The 26,757-nt window shown below is 38.7% G+C and overlaps 1 protein-coding gene across 7 annotated transcripts in view; it reads left to right on the plus strand.

Moving 5' to 3' along the window:
- The first annotated feature begins 9,444 nt into the window (after positions 1-9,444).
- GULP1 (GULP PTB domain containing engulfment adaptor 1) overlaps positions 9,445-26,757 on the plus strand; it is a 264,230-nt gene continuing 246,917 nt past the window's right edge. For 4 of the 7 annotated variants that reach the window (XM_081242869.1, XM_081242868.1, XM_081242872.1 and 1 more), the window contains exon 1: positions 9,445-10,008. The gene's annotated coding sequence lies outside the window, so the exon portion shown is untranslated. Of the gene's footprint in view, positions 10,009-10,127; positions 10,344-26,757 lie in introns of those variants that run through there. The other 3 variants (XM_081242873.1, XM_081242874.1, XM_081242870.1) reach the window with 3 other exon arrangements.

Here is a 26,757-nt window from a genome sequence, read left to right on the forward strand (position 1 = left end):
TTTTTTTGTTTCCCTCATATTTTGGAATGTGAAGTTAAGTAGAATTCACTGAGTGGTTTCCAAGTCAAAGTGAGAACCTTTTAAAACAGAGCTCCTAACACAGTATGGCATTGTCTCTAATCTTTCTTAAATTTTTTTCCACCACTATTCTTAATATGCATATAAGCTGTTCTTCCGATAAGGCTCTGTGAAAATAAGGCCTTACAGAGCAACTACTTATAAAAGAGAGAGTTTTCAGATTTTTCTGAGTAATAAGACACACTGCGTGTCCTTAAAACATATCCTGTATGATTTCCAAGTGGAATCATGCTCTGTCATAATGACCATCCAATTTTCCATTGTATAAAAAGTTCACTGTGTAGCTATATCCTGAAGCAAATGTAAATTATATGTACCATTACCTAAAACTCTATGCTATCCTTTTCCCTTCAAAAATCAACAGCGCAAAAGTTTACATTTGTAAGAAATATCTGAAACTTAATTCAGTAAATAGAATTTAAGCTGTGAAAGCTTCTTTCAAATCTTAAACACTGTCTTATGAGATGAATTCATGTAATCATTCACTTATACTTCATTAATTCTCCCCTAAGCCCATGGTACAGTACACAAAATTTTCAATAAAAACAATTTAATTTCCTTAATTAAGTATTTTATTATATTCTTCACTTGTACAATGTATATATTTTCAAACAGGACATTATATTTATAGATAGTGGTGTTCATCTTAAAGTTTTTAGCAATTTATTTTTATGTGGAAAACGGATGATCCTTACCTACACTATCAGCATATGTGAAAGATTTGTGTGATTTTGAAATTGCTTCTGGAGGCCTTCATTTTTTTGAAATTGAACAATGGGCTTGCATAATTATACCCGTTGAAAAAAAGCCAGTTTCCATTGAACTGACAGCACTTTATCTATGGGTATTCTCAGGTTGCTGGGTGGGAGAGACTGTTGACACGGAACCAACATGACAAGTCTGTGTTCTAGCAATTCATGTCACAGATTGCCTTTTCCAGAAGAGCCATTGTTAGAATTATTTTACCCCTGTAATGAAAAAGAGACTCAGTGTTTTGTTGTTAGATTATAATAGGAGCCAATGCCCCCTTCATGTTTTAAAGCGAAATGATGACATTTTCCCAAATCACATCATGTCAAGCTCAAGCGTATAGGTGCCTTGCTTTGTTTTGCATTACTGTCAAGCCCAATCATCCGGTCTGCGTAAATTCTGATATAGAATTTTGAAGGGCATTTAAGAAATTAGCATTCTAGTGAAAGACCACAAAACAAATTTTCAAATAAAAAGTTTTCGTGTGCCCAAAATCATTTTTTTAGACAATCTAGAATGTATTATTTGTTTCCAGCCTTACTGAAAAAAAAGAAACCTAATTCTATTTACAATAATTTGTTCTATTTCTTGTATTTTAAGTATGTGAGTCTTCAAACGGACAAAATATCTTCTGAACTCAGCAGTTTTTCGTGCAAATAAGACTGCTTTGAGCAAACTTTCCAAGCCTGCTGATGCTAGGGCAGGAGAGCACATCTCAGGAGACCACTCCTGGTCATTAGGCCAGGCCTTTCCATGAAGCAGGTCCAAGTTTTTTTCTTTTGATCATGACTGGTTTCCACATAAGGCACTCACTACAGGTTCAGGTGCACATGAACTAGAACTAGAAGTTGAAACCTGACCTGGATTAAGATCTGTGTTTTCCTTCATTTCTACTGTAAAGTAGGGCTGTGGCATTCCAAGTGTTGTTTGTGTTCTGTAGTTCCTGTAGAATAATGGCCCTTTCATTCTTGACAGTAAACAAGGAACCCAACAAGTGGCAATGTAATGGGCTGGAAGGTAAAGATATGATATGAATGGGTGCAGAAATCAACTCTTTTCAAGTTGGAAATGCATCTTCTGTTTCAGGATCAGAAGAAAAAATTGAATAATGAAGTGATTCGAGTATATGGATATATAAGTTTAACATTCTAATGAAGGAGTTTTGGGGTCAAAGGTAGGAAACAAGAAGATGTGATAAAGACACTTAACAGAATTATTCCAAAGTTCATTTGGAAAAATAAACTTGAGAGAATAGTGATGAAAGTTTTGAAGGTGAAATAATTAAGGGGAACTTAACCAACAGATATTTTAAACAATTATAGGCTGAGGTAATTAATATTGTTTTATTGCAGGAATAACTGAAAGATAAATGGGAAAGGGCTGCTGCTAGACCACATGGTATCCTTGTGCAAATTAGAGAAACCCTGACCACTCTTCTAAGGAAGTTCTGCAGGTACTTGGCTAGAAGCTGAGGATGCCTTTGTAGTTAGAAAAGACACCCCTTTCTCAGACTCATGGATAAGCTTCACTGGCACGGCTGGAATGGGGGCCTGGTTGGATTTCAGTCTTCATTATGCCTTTTTTGGGGGGAGTCCTACTGCATTGTGTATACTGTTTCATCACACTTGGAAGTTCATAAACAGACCCTATAACTAAATTAATATATGATAAAGATTACTTCCAAGATCACTGGGGAAAGAATGGATCATTCAGTAAATGGTGTTGGACACTTAGGTAATTATCCTGAAAAAAGAAAAAAAGGACAAAAGCCTTACCTTAGATTTCATCAAACTAAATTGGAAAGTAAAAGCAAAAAGTAAAACTACAAAATGCTAGAAGAAAATATAGGTGATTAGTTAGAATAGAATGTCTTTATAAGCATTACCAAAGAACCCAGAAATCATAAAAGACTACACAGAAAGAAATTCTATGCAGTCCAAAGAAGAAAAAAACCCCACAATAATCTAAATATTTAAAATTAATTTTAAAGAAACAAATACTTTAGTTTTTTTCCAGAGATTATTACATTTGTTAAAGAACCCTTAAAGATGAGTAAGGAAAATAAAAATATACAAATCCATAGGGAAAAAAGAAAAATAGGCAAAATATATACATAAATAGCCAATTCATAAAAGAAAATATAAATGCCTCCTAACTGTATGAAAATATGTTCAACTTTATTAACAGTGAAAGTAATAAAAATTAAAACCAAGATTGAGCTGAATTTTCACTTAGATTATTTGAAAACTTAGATTGTCCAGATAAAAAAGTAACAACCAAGATGACATAGTTTACACAATAGCACTTACATACATTAAAAATACATATAAAATAAATATTTAGAATTATTTTTAATTCAAGAATACATATAAAAATGAGAAAAGGTACACATTAAATACATTAGAATGAGTATTTGTGTTGGGTAAGTGAATGGGATAGAATGGGAATAAAAGTGCTTCATTAAATAACATTGAGAGGGCTTCCTTCGTGGTGCAGTGGTTGAGAATCTGCCTGCCAATGCAGGGGACATGGGTTTGAGCCCTGGTCTGGGAAGATCCCACATGCCACGGAGCAACTACGCCCGTGAGCCACAACTACTGAGCCTGCGCGTCTGGAGCCTGTGCTCTGCAACAAGAGAGGCCGCGATAGTGAGAGGCCCACGCACCGCGATGAGGAGTGGCCCCCACTTGCCGCAACTAGAGAAAGCCCTCGCACAGAAACGAAGACCCAACACAGCCATAAATAAATAAATAAAATTAAAAAAAAATAATAACATTGAGAGGGGGACTTCCCTGGTGGCGCAGTGGTTAAGAATCCACCTGCCAATTCAGGGGACATGGGTTTGAGACCTAGTCTGGGAAGATCCTACATGCCGCGGAGCAACTAATCCTGTGCACCACAGCTACTGAAGCTCACACACCCCGAGCCCGTGCTCCACAACAGGAGAAGCCACCGCAATGAGAAGCCCGTGCACCGCAACCAAGAGTAGCCCCCGCTCGCCGCAATTAGAGAAAGCCCGCGCTCAGCAATGAAGATCCAATGCAGCCATAAATAAATAAATAAATAATAATAATAATAATAATAACATTGAGAGGGACCTGTGGGAACTTACAGGATGATGATATGCCAAACACGGAGAAGCATGCTTCACACAGCCAATCCACACCTAACTTTCCTTACTAACTACATGGATAGCGTAAGTAATAAATAAAATACAAGCAATGCCTGTTGAAGACATGGCACTACCCTATATATTGTTCATGGGAGTACGCATTTTTATAAAGTTTCCAGAATTAGTTTGGCAATATTAGGAGGGGCAAGTGAGGTAAACTTTTGCATTAGTACCTGAATTGGGGGATTGCAGCGGCCCAGAAAGCGGCCAGGAAGCCCGAATGTGGTGAAAATGGTGTCTCAGTGGACGATCAGCCTCCTGTGATGACTTGGAACCTAAGCAAGATGCGGAGGAAATGGACTCAGAAGGCAGCCTGGACGGTGTGCTGGAGCCATAGGCAGGTGAGGAGGGCACAAGAAAGCTGTCGTCTTGAGTTGTTGGCCCCTGAGCAGAATGATGAAGATGTTCCTGAAGAGGAGTGGCCTGGCCATACAGGGGAGGGGCTGTGACAGACTTGAGAGATTGGCTTTAGACAAGGACACTGATTAAATAAGAAAACATAACAAGAATAATGGGAGTGGAAGCCATATTTTCATTGGAGGAGAATGGAGTTACAAAGATGGAAAGTGGAATTGGACTGGAATTGAAGGCAAGTGTATGAACTCATGGCTTTCAAAATGAAAGAAAGAGAAAGAGACAGAGAGAGAGGAGGAAAGAAGGAAGGAAGGAAGGAAGGAAGGAAGAAATAAAGAAAGAGAAAGAAATATGTGCATGTATTCCTTTGCTTTGGCCATTGAGAAGACCTAAGTAAAGCAAAAACCTAATAACAATGACATCGCACCTGGAACTCATCTTCTAAATACCAGCCTTTGGTAAAAGGGACTGGCTTCTTTGGAGATATGGCTGATTCCAGGGCTGGGGTTGGGAAAATACAAGATGAGACTTGAATACCTTTCTGTGCTCCAAAGTGATAAAGTGCTCCTAAATGATGGAGACTTTGCAAAAACACAGAAGTCAGCTTGAAATCTGAAGCAAATGGAAGATGATTTGAATGTCAAAATAAATCACGATAGGAACAGATAAGAATTTGAGTAAAGTAGCAAACCATATGTCTATACTAACATAAATAAATGAAAAATTAGAAGTTTGATGAGAAATGAAATACTTATATAGTTTAAAACTTCCTCCCCAGAAAATACCTACCAATTACAAAGGAAAAGGGATTAACATTACAGAGAAGCCTGACAATACCATCATCTTAATCAAGTGAAGATTATCAGTAATGGGACAATTCAAAATTGGATGCAGCTTGATAGAATTTTAAAAAATATATAGTATTGAACTTCCATGGTTTACCAGTCAAAGATTCATAACCTGAATCTAACGTGGTAAATTAAAGGACATTTTGCAGTATAACTATAGAGCAATTCTCAAAAGTATTAAGGCCATAATAATCAAAGAGACATAGCAACTAAATACTTGTATCGTGTGATCTCAAACTGAACCCTGTTTATATAAAGGAAATAATAGGGATAATTGAAAAAACTTGAATGGAACCTGAGAGGTAGATGTAGAAATGTATCAGTGTTAATGTCCTGATTTTTGATGGTTTACCTTCTTTATGGAGAGGTCTGTGTTTATAGGAAGTACACAAAATTGGGCAGGATGGGGTATAGTGTTGGTAGGTTATACTCAAATGGTTCAGAAAAAAATAATTTTTGTACTCTACCTGCAACTTTTCTGTAACTTGAGATTTTTTTCAAAATAATAATGAAAGAAGTCTGTGCTCTAACCTTGAGAATCTACTGCTAGGTATTTGTTCTAATGAAATAATTGGCAAGGGACAGGCAAAATATGTACAGATGGTGTACAAAAGTATGTACACAGATGTCCTTAATTTCTTTGTTTATAATAGCATACAAATGGTCAATAAACACTGGTAAGGGAAAAGCCCACAATATACTCGTATATTGTTAGGAAGTAGAAAGTATGTACAGTATACTTCCTTGTGAAAAAAGCAAAAGAAAAATGTAAGTGGCTGTATGTACTGGATAATGGCTTTTTCTCTACTCTTGATTTCTGTGCTAAAATATATTTTCTGGGTCTTTACTCTTTTGCCCTTGGAGAGGTGTTGTGACATATGTGATACATACATTTAGGAATAAACCTGGGAAGGATTATTGGGAATGCAGAGTTCAACTACACCCTTTCTCTCTTCCTCCCTCCCTCCCTGCCTCCCTCCCTCTCTCTCTCCCTCTCTCTCTCTCTATCCCTCCAAGGAATGTATCTCAGAAAACAGAATTCAACTCCTTTTTCAGACACTGGCTCCTCCTAGATAGGGAGCCTGGGAACTACAGTGACTGAGAATGTTATTTTGGTTGTTCATTTTTAGATTTACCAATTCAAACTAGGTCTCTGTCAATACTACAGGTAATACTTTAGCTTTCATCTTAAACTTTTGTTTTATTTCTCAATTTATTCTCAACCTAAGCATAGAGAAGAAATGTTATTTATTGGAGATTCTCTCAGAGACTTCAACAATACTTGGAGGGTATAGAGCGACTATTAGCAATGGGTACTCTTGATGGTGGGAACACAGGTGATATTTATTTCTTTTTTGTATTTTCCCTATTCTTTTTTTTTTTTTTTTTTTTTTTTACAATGAGTATGTTTCATGTTCTTAATCAGGGGGACCAAAATAGACTGAAAGATAAAATGATGGAAGGTAGAAAGTAAAATGTCACACCTTTTAACTCTGGAACCCAGGTCCCTTTAGGAATTCAATGGACATTTGGCCATCGTCGCACATAACAAAAAGAAATATGCCCCTTTTCAAGTCACATGACTGAGAGTTTGAATTCCATTTTGGTTTTTATTTCCTTTTAAAAAAATTGTTAGATACTTTAACGGATGGGTTTGCAGGAATATTGAGCTAAACAACTAATATGATAGCATGTTGTTATATATTTTTGTAATAATCAGCAATAAAATGTTATTCTCAACATAAATAATAGGTAGTTGTCCATCTTAGTCAAGGTTCTTTTAGTTCAAGTAAGAGAAACTTGAAACTGGCCTGAGCCAGAAAATTAATTTAAAAATATTAGGAGGCTGCTGAGTCTCTATCAGAGTCCATATGTTCCTATGATGAATGTGAAGACTTTTCAAATGGAAATCTGAGTATTTGCTGTTGGTAGCAAATTAGACATAGTCTAATGGTAATGCCCTGCCAGAGCCTCTGCAGGCTTTCTCCTTGGCATCTCCCTTCTTCAATTCCTGGGTCATGCTAGATATCTGATTTTAAATCTTGTTCTATTTAATTTTAGTGTTTTTAAAAACTCCGTTCTGACATCTTTGAGATTTTTATACCTCTAAGCCATTTCATAAAGCAGTTCATTTCAAAAGTCAAGTTATAAAAATTATAGAGCAACAGCAAGTTTAGAGATTTTAAATGTTGGGAAGAAATATAAAAATTAGTAAGCTTTAGCCCTCTGTGTAATGATTAGAAAAAGACAGTTATGGGGATTCATGCATCCCCATTCATCCATCCATGATGGATATACTTTATAGTTATAATTTTTTCTCTTTTTGGCAACTTCCAAGTCTCATGGAAAGGGAGCATAGAACTCTAAAGAGAAGTCTATGAAATGCCTTCAAGAAATTATTTTACTGGCTAATTCAGGGGGAGGCTGGTGTAGTAGAGAACCCCTACTCATAAGGAAGATATAGGGTCTTATCTCTGAGAACTTGGGAATTGTATAAAAGTCCAAGCAACTTTCAACATTGAGTAAGGTGAGAAAAGGTTTAGAAAAACTTCTCCTTAAAGATATCAGAGGCAAATGAATAAGAAATAAGTACATGTTTTGAGATTTTCCATTAATTTAAACAATGGAGCTTGTAATGTTTGATTTCTGCAGCCTCATTTATTCTTATGACCTGCTTATTCAAGTGGAGCTGCAGCGTATTGAAGACTAAACTAGTGTTTCTCAAAGTGAGGTCCACAGATCCTAGTGATTTGTTGGTGTATCCTTGGGAGCCTAGAGTTCTCTATTCAAAGTTTTAAATACTGTGTTAAAAGAACACACCCATATATTTATAATTATATAATGTAAGCATGGGTTTGGTCATCTGGTCAACCTCCTTATTCCTAAGTACTATGGGCTATCATTTGATTTATTTTTATAATCATTTGAATATTAAGTGATCACCTAAATGGCATCATTTATTTTTTAGTGGTTGTTTGAAAATTAATCATTTAAAGGTTATTTACAGAAGAAGCAACTAGCATTGTCCTATGATTAATGTTTTCAATGTAAGTATTTTACTGTGTGCTTGCCTGTTATGATAAAGTGGAAACATAGTTAAAAGAGGATTCTGTCCATATATGAAGAGACTTTACCACCTCCTAACAATGAGATTTGGGGAAAGTCAATTAAGATTCTTGGACTTCAGTTGCCTTATATTTAAAGTAAGGGAGTTCGGCTAGAGCTGGGTAATCCCTAAACTTAGTCTTCATTGCAAAAATTGTGATGTTGTATCTTTTTAAATGGAAAAAGCATTAGGGAGAAGAAAACTGATTCAGTTAACAAGGTCTTTGGGGGAAATTTTTAGTACCATCCTCTAGTTACAGTCAAATGTAGTGGGATGTAAGAACCAAATAGTTATTGAGTACCTGTGCTTGACACTACTCTAGTCTAATTCCTGTAAATGTGACTGTGACTCTGTGAGCTCTATTATACAATTCCTTTTGGCAGCTGTAATTGCATCTAGCGTCCCAGGGCACAGAATGAGTAAGTATGGAGTCTGGAAAGGAATATGACTAGTATGATTCTAAGCCCTGGATTCCACCGTAACATACTATATTTGTTAGCCTTGCAAAAATGCTTCTTTTCTTTTCTCCATCTATTTTCAGGTTCAAATGAAAAACTTAGTGAACTAGATTCTGAGCAGCATCTCAAAAGATTTTAGTAAATGTCCTCTCATCCTCAAAGAATCGCTTAATCGAGGATATTCCTCCTTCTTGTCCTTCTTCCCACACAGAAGTTTACCGTGTCAGTGAGGATGGTTTGTTGTGTTTTCCCTCGAACCCCACGTAGATGTCCTGAATTCTGAGGTTAATATCTGAATGGAGCAAATGAGCATGATCTGGTGGTGGAGGCAGTTTTCTGTTTCCTTTCCTTTCCTTTTTTTTTTTTTTTTTCTTGTAAGGCATAACAAAGTGCAGAGATTCAGTCAGTTTTTAAAAAACTGAGGAAAAATAAATAAAAAAAAGTGTAGAGGTGCGGCCAGAGCCACAGCAAAAACGGTGTCAATGCTTTCTTGATAAAGGCTGTAAAGAAGGTATGTGCTACTCGTGTGTGTGCTTCCTTGGACACTTTTATTTTTTTTTCTTGTTAAGCAGCAGAAGTGTTTTGAAATTGTGTGCGAAAACACAGAGAGACAAGGGAAGGCGAAGAGTCCCGATCCTGTGCTTCAGGGAGGAGGTTCAAAAGGAAACGCGGCGGGGGACGAGGAGTGGGGGTGGGGAGAACTGTGTTTTGGCTCCCGTGCCGGCTAAGAACCGGGTAAGGTAAGGCCTCGTCTTCGCCGGTCGAGTTTCTCTCACATTCCACTCTCGCCCTGGGTCCTGCGTGCGGACGCCATATAGCCCAGCGGGCCCATAGGAAACGAGCATCGGAGACCGAAGACAGTCAGCGAGCTGGAACCCAGGCGTCCCGTTTGGAAGTGTCCAAGGAGGTCGCCCCAAGTGCGCCAGCCGAGTCTTGGGAGAGTTTCCTTCTGGCCGAGAGGGGGAGCCCCGCGTTCCCAGCCGGGAGCGACCCGGAGTCCCGAGCCTCGAGCCCCAGCCGCCAGCTAGCGCCAGTTTTGGCTTCAGCCGATTAGGAAGAGGAGGGAGGGGACCGGAGCCGGAGGGTCCCGAGTCCAGCTCGCTGTTGACGTAGAGAAACTTTCCCTCTCGGCCACGGAAACGGCGCCCCGGCTGCGCCAGAGCGGAGGTCGCCAGGCTCCGAGGACGCGGCGGCTCTCCCTGTCCCTGCCCGGAGCCTGACCCGACTGCATCAGTCAGTAAGGTACGGAGAGACCGCGGTGTATCTGGGGGCGTCCCTGGCTGCAAGCCCCGCGTCCCGCCGGGTAGCGTGCAGCCTCTTTTAAACTGACGTCCTGAGAGGCGGCGGGCGGTGGTCAGCCCGGCCGGGTGCCGGGGAAGGAGGGCGCGGGGCTGCTCGCCGCCACTACGGCCGCTGGGCAGGTTGCAAAAATTAAGACCCTGAAAGGCTCAGGAAGTCGTCCAGCAAGGAAGGAGGCTGAGACCTGTTGACTACTGCCGCGGCAGTGCCGCAGGGATGACGAGGAGCCTCCCGAGGTCGGGGACGCGTTGGTCTCCGGACTCCTGGAGCCCTTTGTGGTAACTTTGGTCCGGGGGGGCCGGGGCCGGTGGGGCGCGGGTGGGTCAGGACGGCTGAGGGTGTGCGGACCAGACGGGACTGAGCAGGCAAGTCATCTCCGGGTCACAGCGAGGCTACCCAGGAGCGAAACTTCTTCCAGCGTCACCTCCCTTTTGTTGGCTCCGGGAGAGAGTGTGGGCATGGGGGGCGGGGAGGCGCGAAGCTCCGAGGCCGGGCCGTGGATTCTTTAAAACCCAGGGTTGGGAGGGCCCAAACTCACGGGCGGCGCCCACATGGTTACCCTGTGGCTGGGTGGGTCGAGTAGTTCCTTCAGGCGGGCGCTACCTTAGAGAGGCGCACGGCGCTGCGGGGTGCTGAGACCCCGGGCTCTCGGTCCCGCCGCCGAGCTCGCTCGCCCGGGTCCACCACCCCGGGGGGGCTGATTCACTGCACGGATCAGAGCCCAGCGCGACGGGTTCTTCCCTGTGGCTCCTGGGGCCGCCGCTCAGAGCTCCCTGTGTGCGGGAGGGAACTCGGGGCACGCTGGTTTTCTTGGAATGTGTTTACGATGTTGAATGGAACTTGAACAGGAAGCTGGGCGCTGCAGTTGGAACTAGCTTGCCAGGGTAGAGTAAGGAAGACGTAGCTGGTGTTGGGCTTGGCGTGCGCACTTAGTACCTTGGGCAAACCCCGAATAAGTGCGGGTGTCGGTCAGGGTATCCCTTCCTGGGTGCTAGCAGTTTTCCCGACTGAGCTCGCCTTATTTCCACCGGCAATCAGACATTTACATGCACTATTTCAGTCTGCAAGTTTGACAAAGTATAATGCAATTAGGAAGAATTTAATAAGTTTATTTTGGGACCTGCTTTTTTTTTTTTAATCTTGCATCAGCACTTGAGAATAAAAGTTTTTGGAGTGTTCGAGTCGTGACTCCCCTTGTTAATGTCTAGGACTACAAGGAGACCCGGACACTGATGATTTTGTGTCTTTGATGCCAAGTGGGTGATAAGGTGGTAAAGGAGGGCAGTAATGAGACAGAGTGAATGTGAGGAGGTAGGAAACTCTGAAAGGAGTTGGGCATTTTTCATATTTGCAAATCGCCCCTTTTTCTGCCAGTCTTTCCCTCCTTCCCCCACATAAGCAAGTAACCTTGCTAGAAAACCCACCAATTGGGAGAGTGCAGTTGCTGGCGACTACAAGCCTTGCTGGAAACAGCAGACAGACTAAGGTACTGCCCCATTGCATAATTAAAAGGTCTCCTTGAGCTGTCCAGGACTGTTTTCCAAGTTTTTACCACTGACAAGGAAAGAAGAGAGGAACCTGGCCGGCAGCCAAACTAGACTGAGCTCAGTAGCCAGGCATGAAAGGGACTGGGGAAGTTGCTGGGGATAATTGGAAAGGAGCTGTTGGTTGTACTTGGGTTTAAACAAGGGGTTTCTTTTGCAGTGAGAATTTTTAGGTGACTAAGATCAGTATTCTTGGCAAAAAAATAAGCTAAGCATAGAGTGCAGTGGGATGTGACAGAGGAGAGTGAAAGAAGCGGTCTAGGAGGGATGTCTGACCCTTGCCCATCAGTGTTGCAGTGGAATAACTGGGGGCCTGGTGCTTTTTGTGCGATCATACTTTGCAAATACCCACACTTTGTTGCTATTTGTCTCCTCAACTTGGACTAGGCTTGCTGCAACTTCAAGCCCTTGACCTTGACCTTCTTTGTTTTCACAGCCAGTAAGAACTGAAGACTTGGGTTTTGAGCAGGTGATTTTCCACCTAAATCCAATAATTCAATTAGGTATTCTCAAATGGCACAAAACTGGGTCATGAAATTAAAGTGGAAAATGTGTCCAAATGTCTTCCTTGTGTTTGTCAAAAGTGATCCCGATAATAGAACTTGCTCTTTCACCTGAAGGAGTAGAAGTTGGTGTGATCTCAGTATTTCACACATTGGCCCAATATGTTAAGGCCCTGCTGCTTCCAAGTTCTGGACTAGCCAGGAACTGAGAGTCTCATCTGCAATTAGGACCCTTCTTTTATGTGTTAAAATTGTTCATGTTTCCTCTATTTTTTTTTTTTCAGGAAGGTTGGTCTACTGTTGTGGGTTTGGGGGTTGAATAGTAAAAAACGCTAGTATGGTATTTCCTCTGGATTGATGAGTTTGGGATTGTGAATATCAGCCTATTCTCTGAGATTGACTTTATGAATCACCCTTGGCAATGTGTTTTCCCTGTCTATGATTTCAGTTTTTCCACTTGCAAAATAAAGAAATTTCCTTTGCATAATTACAAGCTTACAGTGAGCTTTAAAGAGATGAAATTATGTTAATAGGTTTTCAGATATAAAGGTCATAGGGCTTCTGTCTCGGTTGATTCAACTGAGATTTGTAGGGGTAAATTGGAATATTTATACCTAAAATACACATGTAATAGTGACATACCTATTTAGTTTATAAAAATTACTACTGTGCATTTTAATCATAGCTTTAGTTTAATCATAAATTTTATTTTTTTGAAAATATTGGGTGAGATTTTCTTATGACTAAAGCTGAGTCATTCTCTCAAACAGAAAAGAACAATCAGCAAATTCATTGACTTTTTAATTTTGGTTTATATTTATACTCAAGGACAAGTTATTTTTTTAAGACCAGCTCAGTTTTCCCTTTATGAGAAATTACCAAATATATTTGCAGAATTTGGCTCCCTTCTCGGAAATAACACTTGAGAGACTGAAATACATTTATGATGTACAAACAAACTTTCTTTTCCCAATGGCCACAACAGTTTCCTTAAAAGTTTAGAGGGTAGATTTAGGAGCCATTCATTAATTGATTCAACCAATATTTGTTGCATACTTTTTATGTCTGAGGAAACATCAAGCTTGGATATAAATCCCAGCCCTGAACTTTTCAGCACTGTGATTTGTGCAGGTTATTTTACTTCTTAAATGTTTTACCAACATTTTTACCAACATGTATGAACTTTTTAACTATCGATACATGCATGATAATTGTGAAATATTTAATTTTTAGTTTGACATATCAATTAGTAAAATAAACTACCTATTTTTATAGTTCAATGTACTGTATCATACTCTTGGATGTGTAACTTAACTATTTTTCAGGTGAAGAGGTTAGTGTATTAGAGAAAGAATACAGAATAAATATGGATAAATTAAAGGATAAGATCTTTTGGTAAGATACTTAATCATAACTTTTATTTTTAGATTTTACCTTATCATTAATAGTGAATCTATAAAAAGTGGGAGTATAAGGAAGATTGCAGTTGAGTTTATCGTCATCTTAACACGACAGGCACTTTTTTTGAATAATCAAAGAACGAGTGAATGTTCAAGGATGTAATAGGGTAATTTTAATATAAAATAACCAGTTTTGCTTTTGATTTTAAACTTAACATTTTTAAAATCTTACCCTCCTTGCTGAATATTAGATAATTTAAATTTAAATTTTACTTAGCAGAGTACTTTGTGGTTCATTCTGAAAAACTGTGATTTGTTTTGTAAAACCTCTAAAGAACAAAAAAAGTTATTTTATTCGGTTATAATAATGGATTCAAAAGTAGTTACAGGACCCAACTGCATTACTGCCATAAGCCTTGGTCCCTAAACGTGTTAGAGGCTGGTGGATCTAATAGTGTTTGTCTTAATGCATTTAGAGATCAGGAAAGTTAAACTTGTTCCTATGGGAGCTTAAATATATTCAAATTGAAGAGGAAAAATAGTATAAACTTTGAGCAGAGAAATTGCTTTGCTTCCAGGGAGGATATGAAATTGAAATCAGCCCTTTATTTTTAAAGACAATCGCTAAAAGTCACTGTTGCAGAGTTAGGCTTAGAAAAAAGTTCTTATACTCTTTTTAGGCTCTGTTATTTGCTAGTTTTGTATTTGTTTTATGCTAAGAAAATGTTTTCAGCCACTCTAATGATACTTATAGTGCATGATTCTTTTTCATCAGAAAACAGTTAATTGACTCAAATACTGAGCAGGAGAATAAGAACAAATTTTCTGTTTACCACTGAAATGGTATAATTATAGTAAATTTGGAATTAGTTTCATCATTCAATATTGTATACTTAAGGATAGTTTGGGAAAGACTGCTTTAATTTGCTCACATAATATGAATAAGTGAGATAATTTATGTAACAGTTGTGATTGCAAAGATTAATATGACTTTTTTTTTTTTTTTGAACACGTTGGGTCTTCGTTGCTGTGCGCGGGCTTTCTCTAGTTTCAGCAAGCGGGGGCTACTCTTCGTTGCGGTGCATGAGCTTCTCATTGCAGTGGCTTCTCGTTGCAGAGCACAGGCTCTAGGCGCGCAGCCTTCAGTAGCTGTGGCACGAGGGCTCAGTAGTTGTGGCTCACGGGCTCTAGAGCGCAGGCTCAGTAGTTGTGGCGCATGGGCTTATTTGCTCCGCGGCATGTGGGATCTTCCTGGACCAGGGATCGAACCCATGTTCCCTGCAGTGGCAGGTGGATTCTTAACCACTGCGCCACCAGGGAAGTCCCAAAATGACTTTTTAAAATAGTTTTAAATAACACTGTATATATTTTTCAGGGTGCACCTACTAGACAATATCTAGATAGTAATAACCATCTTTATTTCATGTTTGTTTCTTGCTATTAGCATTATATAAATATGCCTACATATAATCTTCATCACATGCCTTCTGAAGAGGAGATTCAGAATATATGTTAGAAACTTCCAAGCCTTGGATAAATAATCCCTCTCCCATATATATGTTTATATGTATATGTATATATATGTACAGAGAATTATGACATATGTATTCTTTGATGTTTCTCTATTTGTGCTAGGTATATTTTTCGTAAGAAAAAACAACTTCAATTAATTGATATTTTTGAGCTAATTTTAACCATTAGTTTAAAATCTTTTCCAGATAACTCTTGCTAGAGATTCTTGACTTTTTTTTTTTCCAAATTTTAAAGGAGTTTTCATGCTTTTATTTATACCGGTAAAGGATGAGAAAAATAATGGAAAAGATCTGGTTTCATCATTCTTGGTTAATGGCTGTGATGGTGACATGATCATGGAAGCCTTTTCTACCTTTCTTAAGTAGAACACAGGCAAATGTGCAGTTAACTACTGTCAGAAGGTAAATTCACTGCTTGGAAGGTGGCTACTACTGCTAAGTTTATAAGGTTCTGTGAAGTGAGAATTGTGTGTAAATGTAGTGTTTTCCTGGTGTTGTATAGCTTTTTCTTATGATTATCAGATGTTACAGTTGCTCTGTTCCCTGATGCTTCAACCACAAGTCCTCCAAGAATTTCAGGGAACATAAACTTTGACAGAGCTGTTAACCAGGAGCAGATTGAATGATTTGGGCTCAGTCTTTAATCCCCTCTCTTGTAGAAGTGATGATAGCCATTCAAATGAGCAAAACACAGCTAGTTGAGAGGATTGGTAGAAGGAAATACAGAGCACAAGTAACCTACTAAAGGAATCATTAAGGGTTGGATGTATACTCTTTTAAAACAGTTATGTAATATTTCATCAAATGATAACTAAGCTCTACTTCTCACTTAGTTTGTAATAGTGATTTTAGACAGCATTTTGGCTAAAAAGCAAACAGAACCATCTGTGCTGTGGCAGAAATCTCCAGTTTGGAGTAATTCACAGTTGATATAAGAGAATGAACTTGATTTTAGCTTTTTGATTTCTCTTATAGCTGTTTACAACCATCAAGAGTGCCAGTAAAATTTTAACAGCAAATAGGTTAATTTACCCAGATTTCCACTTGGGTGAGTTAAAACATAGCTTGGTAAGTACTGATAGGAGTTTTACTTAAGAAGACAGAGTACTTTGTAAAGTGTTTTTAAAGGTCAACGTGCATGTTATTCTCATAATCTATTTAATTTTTGTCTGCCTTTGAAGAACTCCATAAAAAATATGGAACTTTGGCTGATGGTAAAACTTTCCTACTACCTCCTTGAGGATGTGCACTATTATAATCGTAAAAATGTACTTAAATATCGATTGTTGCTGGTAGTACACATAAATATAGAGAAATTTGGCTTATTGTAAAGAACAATTGTATAACTGAGTTAATTCCAAAGCAAGTTATCTCTATGCTGCCTATAGTAATAGAGTATAATTAGTAAGAAGCTACTTATGCAGTGTAGTTTAGCAAAATACAGTTTGAGAGAATTGTTAAAGAGAAATATTTGAGTCAATGAATTGTATTTGAAATTATCTAAATGCCATCTGAAATGGCAAAATTCTATTGAAATTTCAGATCTATAAAGTAACAATGCTTTATAATAAGAATAGGCATTGTTTTGAAATTTTGTGAGTTATTATTTCTGTTTTATATCATTGTGACTCTGGATGTCTAGGAGAAAAGCCTTTAAAATTCTTTATGGCAAACAAGTAAGATTTATTATATTGCCAACATTGTCTTTAATTCTTTTTAAAGGAAGAACTGCTACTAAATTTATAACATGAATTTATCATAGGCTTAATTGCTTAAATTAGGTAGACTAGGAAATTTATGACTAATTTGGAAAAATGAAATTTCCTAGAGTAGTGCAGATGAGGCTTTAAAAAACAATGTTATAATAAATCTTTCTTTGGGACTTTCTTATTCGATGAGATATACAGACTTTCTCTTAAGTCTTCATAAAAATTTGCAATCTTCCCCCACCGCCCTTCTCATTCTGCAAAATGTAAATAGGTTTAAAGTATGAGTTGACAAATAAGGGATTTTTATATTATCCAATGGAATTTAATAAATATTTATTGAACACTTTTTTTTTTTTTGGCAGTGACAGAGACCTATCTCCAATTAACTTAAATAGACTTAAATAGAACTTATTTCCGTATAATTCTGTGCTACAGTGGAGAGAATATTGAAGGAGTAGGGGAAGAGGTTATTCATCAGCACGAGGGGAAGCAGTGTCTAGAAAGAAAGTGTGGAGGTGATTCCTAGGCAAAGGATGAAGATGAGTTAGCAAGCAATGGAGAGCAGTCCGAGACAGTGAGTGGTAAAGGCAAAGAGGCATGGAACCCTGTGAATGGTTTAACAGAGCAAACTGAATTTCAGAACTTTGGAGATGTTTCTCCTTTCTGTCTTCATGTTGATGACCATAATCATTAGTAATTGCATATGGGAGTTTAAGAACTTTAACTGGATTAATTATTTTTAAAAACTGCTATCTTCTTTTTATTTCTTTTTAAAATTTCTCCAGGTCTGACTAACATGTAATTGGAGTCACAAGGAGTTGAGTGTGCACTCCATTTCACACTCGTGGTGGTGGTGGGGGGTGTCCATGAACTTGGATATAAAACAATAACATTATTACTCTTGAACACCTCACTTAAATTTAGTATGTTTTTCAGTTTTGAAGGCAGGGAAACACACAAACGATCTTAAGTACCCATAACTTTCTAGAAGTTGCACATATTTATTGTCATGTCTCATTACTCTGCACATATTTTGGAATATTTTTATGTTTAACACCAGTTTAAAGTTACAATAATAATTACACTTGCTTCTAGGTATTATTTTTTATATGTGGATATATCTATAGGCATGTAGCTATATCTCAATTTTTTTTTTTTTTTTTTTTGCGGTACACGGGCCTCTCCCTGTTGTGGCCTCTCCCACTTCGGAGCACAGGCTCCGGACGCACAGGCTCAGCGGCCATGGCTCCTAGGCCCAGCCACTCCGCGGCATGTGGGATCTTCCCCGACCGGACACGAACCCGTGTCCCCTGCATCGGCAGGCGGACTCTCAACCACTGCGCCACCAGGGAAGCCCAAGAAGCATTTAATTTTATTTCAGAATCTGTATATTAAAAAAAATAGACTTAACTTTTTCACATTATAGCATTAACTATTTTTGGAAGGGTTTGGCTGGGAATTTTGTCTTGTCGTACTGGTTTATTTTTCATATATAAGTGTTTTGTCTCCTCAGCTTCACTTGAAGCTGTAGGGGAGAGTAGATATGTTTTGCAAGAGAGAATAGATGTATTAAACAGGTTTTTGTGTTTCCTGTTTAGTAACAAATAACCATGCCACTATTAACAATTTCCTGTGAATACTAAGGAAAAAATAAATAATTTATGTACATATGGAAACTTGATTTTTTTTCTATGCATCACTGAGTTACTTAAGATTATATATTTGGTTATATGATGTGTTATTGGTCATGATCGTTATAGATGAAACATTTAATGTGTGCCAAGAATTTTGGAAAATAAGAATACAGAATGCATAAAAGTATAACAAATTATGGTGTTATGAAGGGATATATAATTAAAACATAGATGATGTAATTTATTGCCTTATATTTCCTTTCTTCTTTTTGCCTGGTTTGACAATTCTGTGAAGATACCACCTCCATTTTAAAATTAGTTTCCTGTTTTACTGATACATGATCTAATTGAAACTGATGACTCAATTTTATTTTTGAAATATATGACAAAAGCAGTTTCTTTAAAATTATTAATTTGAGATAATACTATATAGAGCTTCACATTCATAAGTCAGTCCAATTTTAGTAGGTCTGGACCACCTTAACATTCCAAGGATGGGTACAAGGTAATAATTTTGTACTTGAAAATTGACGGTAGCTTAAGATCACAATGAGTGACAATTATCTTTCAGTTTGTTTCTTGTTTTTGGCCCCACTTTGTGTCTTCTCTCATGGCAAGCATCAACCATCATTGGCATTTAGTTGCATCCCTTCCCTGTTGGATCTCCATGTTCCCTCCAAATGACACGGAATAGCTTAAGCCAGGTGTGATTTTCCACCTGAAGTGAATTCTCCTCTCCATTTCGTGCACATCGATTCATAAGAAGCGTATTTTCACTTCTAAGAGTCACATCACAGTCCTTGTTATTGGTTGCTTATTCAAATAATTTCCTCATTCCTCTTTGTTCATAGAACTCTTGTGTTATTCAGATGTTCACTATTCCCCACATAACTCAGGGTTATCTCTGCTGGCCTCGGCCTGCAGCAGCTTGAAGCAGGGTTTCGGTTCCCGGCCAGAGATTGAGGCCTGGCCGTGGCAGTGAGAACGCTGAATCCCAGCCACTAGACCACTGGTCGGTGACAAGGCCCTGGCCCTTCGGCTTTGCAGAAAAGAATTCCCACAGAGACAGAAAGTAGGGAAACAAGTAAAGTGTTTTTTTAGGAGGAAAAAGAGTACAGTATGTGTGGATAGACACACGGGTGGACTCAGAGAGTGTCGCCCTTGTGGTAGTTTAAATCACTTATATGTGGCATTCCTTCTGGATTTCCTTTGGCCAGTCATTTTGATTTGCCTGGTTCTGAGTCTGTGTTTGGTACACCTCAGGATCCTCCCATGTGTGCACATGTATCTCTTAGCCAAGATGGATTCCAGCAAAGAGGCCTGTGGGTAGCTTGACATCACTCCTCTTTTGACCTCCAAGGAGCTTTTTAATTGGGAAGGTCTCCTTGACTTAGAGAATGAGGAATATGTGGTCTTTTATCTTTTATCTGGGCAGGGCTCAGCCTCTCCTATCTTCATCTTGGAGTATCTGTCTACAGGGGACTAACTCCAGCTGCTTGGTCTGGGGCCCATGTATCTCCTGCCTCAAGGGGAAGACAGTTCATTTCTAATAAAAGTGAACTTTGGATTAGGCTGAGCTAGTAGTCACTGTGTTTCTATTCCCCTTGTCAGTGATTGGTTATGGAGGGGGCACTTGTTCCTTGTCCCAGTCAGAGTCAATTATATGAAATAACAGAACTGGAGGGAGGTGGGGTAGAAAAATTTTCTTTACACTTGGGAAGGGGACACTGGTGAGAAGGCATACATATGTCAGCTCTTGATATTTGTCCTGTCTGGAATAGATGCTTGAAATTGCAGTAGGGGGTCATCTTTTGTCCATGAGGATATCTAGCTCGAGGGCAAAACAAATGCATCAATGATGAAAGAAAAAAATGTAAAGAGCCTGGACGCTTGATGGCATTGTTGGGTCCCTGAATCAACCTACCATATTTCTGGATTTACTGTTGTGTAAGAGAATGAATTTATTTATTTTTCAAACCAGTTTGAACTAGACCTTTCAGTTACTTAAATGAGAAAGTATCTTAATTAGAACAGTTATTAAGTGGTATCTTAATTTGAAATAAACGTTTTAGAAATAACAATTTAGATAATTAAAGAAAATTTATAGACCCCTTGGGTTTTGTAAACTTTGGATATGATTAGTGCTATTACTCTATATAAATATTTCATTACTCAATTCACCAAATTTTATTATGTTTTTAATACAGTGATTGTATTAATCATCTTAGCTAAAGTTACTTGGGGGTGAATATATTCTACATATATCTCAGAATACATTATTCAATAAAAATAAAATAACTTGAAATACAAATTCAAAATCTAATCCATAAAATCACATCACTGTTTATTTGGTTGTTTGGTGTCTTTATTGTACTGGGAACATTAAATGTACCTTAGGAAACACTCTCATTGCCTTGTCTGAGTAGTTTCAAGCTTGGAGTCATGATAAAGCTAACGTAATTATTTAAATATAAATGATAAAGCTGATGGGAGTAAAATTAGGAAAATTTTGTAGCGCAGATCCATTCACAGAAGTAAAAAACAATGCAGACGTATAATAATCTTTTAAGTCAGAACTAGTGTTATAAAGCTCTAGTTCACTGGAACCATAGCAGTTTATTTTCTGCCACCATGTTCATGGGGGTTCTTGCCACCATGTTGAGTTCTGGCTTTTTTTGCTGATTTACCATTATGCACATTGTTTTTTGCTGTATCAGAGTAAGGAGGTATATCTGAGTCTTTGTCCTCTTGCTCTAAAGGTTGTAGGAATTACCCAAAGCTGAGAATTGCCAAAAGCAGGACTGAAATAGTGAGCTGGCCAAAAAGTTCGACCGAACGAACTTTTTGGCCAATCTAATACATTTTAGAGTATTAATGCTGAAATGGTTTAACCAGTGGTTTAAACAGGAGGTGGAGGCAAGCAAACCCAGGAATAATCTAACAGGCTCAGAATAGGCAAGTGTCACAGTGGGCAGGTTTGTTGGCAATGAGGGGGTGTGAAAGACAGAAAGCTAAAGATTGTGTAGACTGTGGAGGTGAAGAAGAACAGTGGTGAAACTGGAGGGAGAAACATTACAGATTGTGAAAAGCTGCAGTGGCAAATGGTTCGTTGGTCAAGAAAGAACAAGGCTGTTGTATTAGAGCTGTATCAGTGTGGATGTTGAAAGTATGGAGATTGGGTTGAAGAGGGAAATGGACAGCCAGTAATTTGAATACCTTAGGAAAATGAGAGACCTTAGAAGAAGTTACTGAAGGAGAGATCCAAAGTTAACAAGACCTCCTACATTACCGTGATTGAGATGTGCATATTTGTTTTTTGCATAAAAATGCTGTAAACATACTTGAGATGCTTCCTGTATGAGATCATGACCTTCTTTCAAAGTTAGGCAAGGGAACTAGAGAATACAAAGTGCTGGAATTCTTAGAGGATTATTGTTCTTTTAGAAGCTGTTGTTCAGGGATTGTTCTGGGGTATCCCTTTGCCCAGAATCAAAGTGCCCTCTGGTGACCTTTTCCTCTTTAAAAGGGAGCCACATTCTTGTGGGTTTTTGAATGTGAATAAATGCCTCTTAGTATGGAAACTATTATAAAGGGACTCTGCTTCTCCACTTTGGAAATTTTAGTAGAAAATATAAATTGGCTCACAGCAGATATAAAACAAGGAAGAGGATAAATATCCAGATAATTCAAATTCCAACTCTCACTAGTGCTAAAATAAGAAAATAAAGTGAAAATTGTCGTGCCCTTCCCCCACCCCAATCATTGTCTCTCTTTATTAGGATCTTCATGGCACATGAGCTCTTTTCTTTATCTGTTGTCTTCTACCTGTGGTCCAAACCAAAAATGATTTTTTGAAAGAGAAATAACAAGAATATGACAGGGTTTAGGACACAGTACATCAAAATATGGTACCTTGACATATTGAATATTTCAACCTGAGGGAATTTGAGAAATGGCATGTGAAGGAAGGACTTTCTGACCTTCTCCTGAAGCAGGTCACCAAATCCTCATGTGAGAGGTGCCCTCTCTATCCTAGAAGGAAAGGAACATCCTTAGCTCTGAAAACAAAGGGACACAGAGGAATCTGAATGATCTTGCTAAATTTCCTCTAGTTTACTATACTTAGCTCATACTCTTGGTCCTGTCATACCTTTCCAAGACTTGTAACCCTTCTTCAAACCTAGCGTAAAAAAACATTCAGGTTTAATCATTTCTTTGGGTGTCTTCATTTCTTTATGAAGGGTGCTGTGTCACGCAAAACTTATATTAAATACATTTATATTTCATTCTCTTGTTAATCTGTCTTTTGTTACAGGAAGTCTTAGTCGAGAGTCTGGGAGGGTAGAGGAAAATCTACCCTTTTCCTCCTCTACAAATAGCACTTACATAGTGCTCACTATGTCCTGAGCATTGTGCTAAATGTTTTTTTTTTTTTTTTTATGATTTGTGAATGATTAAGAAACTTGTTTAAGGTTCCAGGGCTGGCAAAAAGTAGACTAGGGCAGACAGTAGGGTGGGAAGTAGTGCATCTTAACCACCATGCTAGTTGAGGAAGTGTGCAGTGGAGCGGCGAGAGTCCCCTGAAGGATCGGGGCAGCTTCGGTGGCTCTCTTTACTGGTGAGAGTGCGATACCTTTGAATAACCTGATCGCCTAGACTCCTGGTTGATGCTTGGCTCCCCCTTTTTTTGCAGCACCATGAGCTGCTCATCTCCCACTCTTAGAAGTGACAACTTGGAACTCCCATATGACAAGATATTTGTTCATTTTACCCTACTTAGTTAGATAAAGTATAAAAATTAACTCATTGACTAAATTGTGTCTGTATATTGCTTTGGCTCATGCTTGATTTGATTTGTCAAGAAGGTTAGAATGCTGGAGTGAGAAAATCTGAGAAAAATCTTGAGTGAGAAAATGCTTGAGTGAGAAAAATCTGAGTGAGAAAACCTTCTTAATCCCATTTTTTCCCTGTTTTTGTCAAAGCGATAATGTTTGTATAAATAAAGCCTAAGATGTAAAATAACTAATATTAATAGTTTTTAATAGCAAGTCATGTACTTTTCATTGATATTTCCTTCATTGAGAAGATGGACTAGATAACCTCAAAAAACATTTCAGCCCTTAGAGCAGTCTAAGTTTTAGTTTTAAATAGTTGTTTTTAAACTAAAACAAGTATCTTAATCAAAATATTGTATTCAGGGTTGTCTGATTTTAGTATCTGATTTCATCATTTTGTCTTTTTTTGGTTAGTTAAACTGTTAGACATTCGATCTCTTGAGGTATTTATAGTTTGGATATTATAAGAAAGTTCTCTTGAACCCTTTGAGCCATAGACAGGGGCTATGACATAGTCTACAAGTTAGGGAAGACTCAGCAGTAGAAAGAAATGAGAGTGGAGAGTGTTTCAAGCAGGTAGGAAATCTTAGAGGAGTGAGTATATGGCTCAGCCACAGAATTACAAGATTGAAAATAGAGGTAGAGAATAGAGTGGAAGAGAAAGAAGAACTAGAATCGCTGGAGGTAAAGCCCATGAGGCAAAGACCAGATCTTACAGGACGTTCACATTCAGAGTTTGCTCTCTATTCTAATAGCAGTTGGAAACCTTTGAGGGATTAAAATAGGATTGGTGACAAGATGTCATCTGCATTTTAGAAAGATTTGACTAGCTGCTCAGACAGTAAATCTAGGCAAGAGAAGGTGGTAGTCCAGTTTAGCATGATGGCAATGAAAAATGAGTTTGTTCCAGAGATATTTAGGAGGAAAAAAATCTGTACATTTTTATGATTTGTTAGTGATTGTGGGAGGTAGGCAGGAGGATGGTGTAAATGTTGATTCTAAGATTCCTAGTTTTGGCAACCTGGGTGTTGGTATTCATCAGCAAAGTCAATATAGTAGAACTATTGGAGGAAACTAATGATTTCAATTTTGGACACATTTTGATGTGTGTCTGAATCATTCTGTTGTAGATGTCCAGTAGTAGTTATTTGATGTACATACATATACGTGTTTGGAGCTAAGATGTTTGGTGTGGACTGGTGATATATATGTATATGTGGTGTGTGTGTGTGTGTGTGTGTGTGTGTGTACATATATACAAGTTTTCAGATTTCAGACTACAAATATGAGATTTTAGTCTAGCAAGGGCCATCATATAACAAGGCTCAAGGGCAGAAACAGCAAAGCCTTAAGCACCACTACGAAGGAACTACCAGTGACGTTGTAAAAGCTAAGATTAAAAAAAATAATAATTTGAGAAGGAGACAATGATCAACAATGTTAAATAGTATAGAAAGGTAAACAAACAAACAGATTAAAGTATCTATTATGTGTCTGTTGTACTTAACATGAAGGTCATTGGTGACTGTGGTGAGAACAATTTTGGTGGAATTATGTGTGTGGTAAGTTATGGAGTAGAGTACATGAAGACAAATCTTTCATGGTATAAATCTGTAGGTTGTATTGGAGAAAGCCTGAGCTTTGGCTTCTCTGGTGATAGGATTGGCTATTTACAACCTGAGTACTCTTCAACAGGCAAATTAATCTCATACCGTTTCCCTTTCTTAATCTGTAAGATGGCATAGACAATAATGCAGGGTTTCTGAGAGGATTAAAACCATGTTGCATGTAGCATAGTGGCTGGAGTTTATAAGTGTCAGTAAATGGTAGCTAGCATTATTATGTAAAGTGTCAATATAATTTTTGTACTGTTATGTTTAACCTCACAGTAAAATTATGTTCTGTTTCCATTCTGATTAGAAAATATGTTGTTTTATATAAATGAATTTATCCTAAACTATAAATACAAATGGAACAACTTCAATGCAGTATGTCATTTGCAACTTATAAAAGATAATAAATTAGAGGGGTACAGAATGAGTATCTGTTTTTGACTATATCTCCATGAAAAAGTTATATATCTTCAGCAAAAAACCCCAGTAGGGATTGGATGGGGAGGCAAGATAGCAGAGTAGAAGGACCTTGACTTCACCTCCTCTCATGAGCACACCAAAATCACAACTAACTGCTGAACAACCATTGATAAAAAAGATGAGAACCTACCAAAAGAAGATATTTTACATCCAAAGACATAAAGAAGAAACCACAGTGAGACAGTAGGATGGGTGCAATCACAATATAATCAAATTCCATACCACCTGGATGGGCAACCCACAAACTGGAGAATAATTATATAGCAGAAGTCCTCCCACAGGAGTGAGAGCTTTGAGCCCCACACCAGGCACCCAAGCCTAGGGGTCCAGCATTGGGAGGAGGAGCCCCCAGAGCATTTGTTTTGAAGGCCAGAGGGGCTTGATTGCAGGAGCTCCACAGGACTTGGGGAAACAGAGACTCCACTCTTGGAGGGTGCACACAAGGTCTTGCGTGTGCCAGGACCCAGAGCAAAAGCAGTGACTTCATACGAACCTGGGCCAGACCTATCTGCTGGTCTTGGAGGGTCTCCTGGGGAGGCAGGGGGCAGAAGGGCTGTGGCTCTCTCTGGGGTCATAAAAGCTGGTGGTGGACATATTGGGGAGTGTTCATCTACATAACCTCTGGTTGGAGGCAGATGTCTTGTGTCCTTGGCACTGAGACCTGCCCCACCCAACAGCCTGTAGGCTCCAATGCTGGGATGCCTCAGGCCAAACAAACAACAGGGTGGGAGCGCGGCCCCACCCATTGGCAGACAGGCTGCCTAAAGACTTCCTGAGCCCACAGACACTTCTAGACATGCCCCTTTACACAGCCCTGCCCACCAGAGGGCCAAGACCCAGCTCTACCCACCAGTGGGCAGGCACCAGAAGCAAGAAAACTACAGTCCCACAGCCTGTGGAACAGAGTCCACAAACACAGGTCAGAACCTACCCTGGGACCAAATGGTCCCTGGGCCTTGGGTGACTAGAAGGGAGTGTACTGCTGGGGCACATAGGGCATCCCCTCCAGAGGGCCACTTCTCCAAGGTCGAGAAACGTAACTAACCTACTACATACATAAAAATTACAAATAGAAATTTAAACAGAATGAGACGGCAAAGGAATATGTACCAGATGAAGGAACAACATAAAAAACTAAGTGAAGTGGAGATAGGCAATCTACCCAAGAAAGAGTTCAGAGTAATGATTGTAAAGATCATCCAAGAACTTGAGAAAGGAATGGATGCACAGAGCGAAAAGTTACAAGAAGTTTTTAGCAAAGAGTTAAAAAATATAAAGAACAATCAAACAGAATTGAAGAATACAGTAACTGAAATGAAAAAGACATTAGAAGGAATCAATAGCAGAATAAATGAGTCAGAAGAATGGATAAGTGTGCTGGAAGACAGAGTGCTGGAAATCACTGCCACAGAACAGAATAAAGGAAGAAAAAGAAAAGAAAT

The sequence above is a fragment of the Mesoplodon bidens genome (assembly GCF_964165515.1).
Source record: "Mesoplodon bidens genome assembly, chromosome: 8".
In the NCBI taxonomy this organism is placed as follows: domain Eukaryota; kingdom Metazoa; phylum Chordata; class Mammalia; order Artiodactyla; family Ziphiidae; genus Mesoplodon; species Mesoplodon bidens.